The following is a 5,627-nucleotide window of genomic DNA, read 5'->3' on the forward strand; positions in this document are numbered from 1 at the left end:
TTGCTTTTTCTTTCAGACAAAGACAAAAACTAACAGAGCATTGCTGACCACACCCAACAAGTAAAAAGTCCCTAGGGCTGCTGGGTTCCATTGCCAGCACATAAACCACTTCTGTCTTTTTTTCTCCTTACTGGGGTGTTTTTTCCTCTTTAAAACCCATTTTTATCATTGAGTGAAATCACGAGAGAAACATCAGTTTCATGTAGGAGTGAAGATAACAAAAGCATTACTACCAATCTGTAGAACTGTACCCTCTATACATCGCTAGTAATTCCTTGTATGGGTGTACCCACAAGTCTTTGGAGGCTGTGAGCGGAAAAACTTTCATTTCCTCATCACTTGATGATACCCTGAAACTACAGCGTATTTACTACATGTGATATATGCAGCGTCCCATAGGGAGACCCCGGACACCTGACATATGTGGGGAGCTGGGAGGGTAAAGGGATGGCTTGTCACCGCGGCACTTACCAAACTCCTTTCCCAGAGGGATACACGCAGTCAAGGCCAGAGTATTTCTGCAGGCCACCGAAGACACACCTAGGATAGGGAATGCCAATACACAGGGTAATGGGGATTGTAGTTGTCACGGGTTACGCCACCATTCCTACACACCGGAATGACCTCGGCAGAGAATAAATACAGACAGAGGCAGTCTTTGAGTACTACGGGTCCCTAGGAATGGTTAGGACCCGGCATAAACTTTTATTTGAAAAACTTGAATAGATTACACAAGGCAGTTCACTTTAATACTTTACAGTGCAGGCAAATGACTTTTAAACGTAGTAAAGATTATTTTCTTGCAGTACCTCCACCCCGACTCAGAAACGCGTGGGTACGACAGTTAAAGGGTGTACCTCTATGTGGTGATCCTCGCTATGGACGGCCGCGTAGGAAAATTAGGTAGCACCTCTGCACTGGCCTTGTCAGAAGAAATAGGTACTTACAATTGCTCTCTCACTATTGAGGACTCACTCTACTCACATCCAGAATTCAGACATCACAGGAAATCTCTCCTCCTCTTCCATCCTCACCACCAGAAGACTGAAAGTGCCTTCATGTGGCTCTGTGTTAGACTCTGACCTCCACTCCAGAGAATGGACTTCCCCCTTTTCCCACTCTCAATCACTCCTATTGATACCTTCTCTCATACCACATGACATGACAAACTTGATACATTTACATGCAGACTTGGATTTTATTAAAGTTAACCTCTCAAGCGCTGCAGCTGTGCAACACACATACTGGAAATAATAAGACAGCTTTGCACAGTGCATCAACATAGGACAAACATGTATGACATTTATGGAGGGGACCAGGATCATTTATTGGGCCACTACAATATATGTAAATGATGTCGACACCACATGGCCACATTTATGGCGCCTTCATTAAATCAGGGTTTGAAGTATCATTTAGCAGGTGCAATAGAATATATTTAGATGTTTACCAGTTAACCCCACTAACCTACAACTCTCAACATGGACTTACAGCTCCGGGAAGGCCATTGCCATTTAGCACTGCATTCTGAGGCATCCTTCATACACACTTTTTGGTGGGGTCTTTTCAGCCCCAAAACACTTGCGATCCTCTAGCGCTTGAGACACGTGCCTGAGGATTGCAATTTCACAGAAGTGATGCGTTTTTGAATAAAAACCGCCTCGCATCAGCATGTAAAATGCATGTTGGCTAGTGCGATATCCAGATGAGTTTCTTGGCCTGATATCGTGCTTACCTGTGTGAGTGTAGCCAAATTCTAGCTGTGCACATTGCTACAGACGCAAAAAGTTAGCCAGCAGGCTTACTGCATGAGATACAGTCATACTGGTAAATTGGACTGTTAGCTAATGCCACTAGGGAGAAAAGAGTGTTTACCTTTACAAGAGACTGTGCATTATATTTCATGATCTGTTTTTCTTTTTTTTTATTAAATCCCTTTTTATTCGAGATTTTTCATTATCTGTATTTCTGATATGGCTTTGTTAATGACCAAGAGTAATTGTTCACAAAAGTGGTTATTCTTACTAGCAGTAGATAGTGCCTAGGCCTTCAAAAGTGAAAGTCCACAGGCATACTCATCATTATTGCCTTAGGGCTCTTCCCCACTGGCAGCAGCTGCGCCGGCCCCATTAAAATCAATGGGCGAAGATCACAAAAGAGCTGTGGAATCCCCCATGGCAGAGAGAGAGGGGGTGGAGCTACAGGGGATATCTAACATATCTCCCCATACTTGGAAAGATAGGGGCGGGGCTAGAGGACTTTTCCAGGGCTTCCCCGAGAGCTGGAGTGAGGGCGTTGGGCTACAGAGGTTCTCCTAGTCACTATGACTAGCCCCCCCCCTCTCTAGCCCCCCCCCCCCCTTCAAAGTGCACACCAAAGATAGAATAAGGCTCATGTCCATGTGTGGGTCAGATTCGCATGCTTTAATGCATTTGCGGACGCCCATGTATCCCTATGGGCAGCTTGATTTCCACAAAACAATTCCGCCCGTGGACATGAGGCCTAAGAGTGGTTCCAACGCAGATGTGAAACCACCCTAAGGGCTTATTCAGACGAGCGTACTTGTTTATACATTCGCCCGTACAGAACGTATATTCGCATGAATGAATTTTTAACAAGCTCGAGTCCCGATCGTAACTTGGCGTTTTTAAAGCCTTTCACACGGGTACTGCAGTGCGCATGTAAAGAAATACGCTGAAGCAATGGCAAGCACGGATCATAAGAAATGCTCGGAATGGCAATAAAATGCCTAATAAAGGCGAGCTTTCCTCTTCTGACCAGCGTTGCTTGCAAAGTAATTACCCTCCCTCTGTTTTTGTTTCAGCTGCCATAGAAGTCTATGGCAGCTTTCTGCATAACATGGCGAAAGACAGGTCAAACCAATCTTTTCACACCCTGTATGATGTAATTCAATAAATGGCTGTGCTTGGTTCATCGAGCACCTGGCTGAGGCGGCGATCGTGAACAAATCAGACCGATTGCTTGCTGGAAGCAAGGTATTTAAGCCCCGTCACCAGCAAGAGATGCTCCGTTGGCGTAGGGCTTATTTTGGGGGTAGGGCTTGTATTGCAAATTTTCACTTAGTCCAGGAAGTGAGTCATGTGTGGAAAGCTTATGCTAAGCAGCTAGATCACGTATGTAAATTTGTTTTGCAGCTGTATGCAGCACGGTTTAGGTATGGGCACAGGTAGAGCAGAGGGGCCCGAGCTGAACTTTTGCACCCGGGACCCTGAGCCTTTAACTACGCCCCTGTCTTGCAGCATTTGGAATTACAGTGTGAGTAAAGAAGATAGTTGTGCTGTTGCTGGCCGGAGGTTCAGTATTAAGGCCCTGCAACATGGTGGTGGGATGAGGCTGTGCAGACGTGTGCTTCAGGGGCCCCACAGCAGCTTAGTAATATTTTTTACTGACAATATTTAAATGATATGAATTATTACCCACAACCGCCTTTTGAGGTAATTATTGGCCAGGCCAGCAGTTAACATGGGGCGCTACAGAATTCCCAGCCAGACTGCTGTTATAGGGGGCGCTCTAGGCTATAAAACCAGAATGCACAATAAAATATCAATATTTGCAGACGATACAACATTATACAAGATAATTAATACAACGGAGGACAATGTATGGCTGCAAACGGACCGAGGTAAGCTGGAAACTGGGGGTTTGGGTATAAAAATGCCAAATGAAGTTCAATGTTGATAAATGTAAGGTTATGCACATGGGGAGGAGAAACGGATGTCACCAATATACACTAAATGGGGTACCACTAGGGAAAAGTGAGAAGGTGAAAGACCTGGGGGTTGTAGATTTAACTGGAGCATTCGATGCCAGTCAGCTGCTGCAAAGGCAAATAAAGTCTTGGGGTGCATTAAAAGAGGTATAGGGGCGAGAACATTATTCTTCTACTAGATAAGGCACTTGTCAGGCCTCACATGGAATACTGCGTACAGTTCTGGTCACCGGAGCTCAGGATGGATGTTGCAGAGCTTGAGGGAGTTCAAAGAAGGGCAACTAAATTAATAAACAGAATGAGAGGACTAGAATACCCAGAGAGGCTGTCAAAATTGGGATTATTCACCCTGGGATAAAGATGGCTAAGGGGGCGACCAAATAACTCTGTATAAATACATGAGGGGACAATACAAGGATCTCTCCCATGATCTGTTTATACCCAGGACTGCAATGGTAACGAGAGGGCATCCGCTATGTCTAGAGGAAAGTAGGTTTCATCACCAACATGAAAGGGGGTTCTTTACTGTAAGAGCAGTTAGACTGTGGAACTCTCCGCCTGAGGACATGGTGATGGCAAATCCATAGAGGAGTCTAAGAGGGGACTAGATGTCTTTCCAGAGTGCTATGACATTACAGGATATAGACATTAGGTGACCAGCGGGTTGTTGATCCGGGTCTTGGAGTCAGGTAGGAACTTTCAAACATTGATCCAGGGATTATTCTGACTGCTATTATGGAGTTGGCAGGGAATTTTTTTCCACCGATGGGGTAAATTGGCTTCTGTCTGATTGGTTTTTTTTTTGTCTTCCTCTGGATCAACAAGGGGGGTTAGAAAAAGGCTGAACTGAATGGATATTGTCTTTTTTCAGCATTGCCTACTATATTACACAACCAGACTGCTGTTATAGGGGGCGCTCCAGACTACACAATGAGACTGCTGTTATAGGGGGCGCTCCAGACTACACAACCAGACTGCTGTTATAGGGGGCGCTCCAGACTACACTACCAGACTGCTGTTATAGGGGGCGCTCCAGACTACACAACCAGACTGCTGTTATAAGGGAGGTCTAGACTACACAACCAGATGGCTGTTATAGGGGGCACTCCAGATCACACAACCAGACTGCTGTTATAGGGGGCGCTCCAGACTACACTACCAGACTGCTGTTATAGGGGGCGCTCCAGACTACACACCCAGACTGCTGTTATAGGGGGCGCTCCAGACTACACACCCAGACTGCTGTTATAGGGGGCGCTCCAGACTACACAACCAGACTGCTGTTATAGGGGGCGCTGCAGACTACACACCCAGACTGCTTTTATAGGGGGCGCTCCAGACTACACAACCAGACTGCTGTTATAGGGGGGTGCTCCGGACTACACAACCAGACTGCTGTTATAGGGGGCTCTGCAGACTACACAACCAGACTGCTGTTATAGGGGGCGCTCCAGACTACACAACCAGACTGCTGTTATAGGGGGCGCTCCAGACTACACAACCAGACTGCTGTTATAGGGGGCACTCCAGACTACACAACCAGACTGCTGTTATAGGGGGCGCTCCAGACTACACAACCAGACTGCTGTTATAGGAGGCGCTCCAGACTACACAACCAGACTGCTGTTATAGGGGGCGCTCCTGACTACACAACCAGACTGCTGTTATAGGGGGCGCTCCTGACTACACAAGCAAACTGCTGTTATAGGGGGCGCTGCAGACTACACAGCCAGACTGCTGTTATAGGGGGAGCTCCAGACTACACAACCAGACTGCTGTTATAGGGGGAGCTCCAGACTACACAACCAGACTGCTGTTATAGGGGGCGCTGCAGACTACACACACAGACTGCTGTTATAGGGGGAGCTCCAGACTACACACACAGACTGCTGTTATA

Source organism: Eleutherodactylus coqui, chromosome 2 (genome assembly GCF_035609145.1).
Source record: "Eleutherodactylus coqui strain aEleCoq1 chromosome 2, aEleCoq1.hap1, whole genome shotgun sequence".
Classification (NCBI taxonomy): Eukaryota; Metazoa; Chordata; class Amphibia; order Anura; family Eleutherodactylidae; genus Eleutherodactylus; species Eleutherodactylus coqui.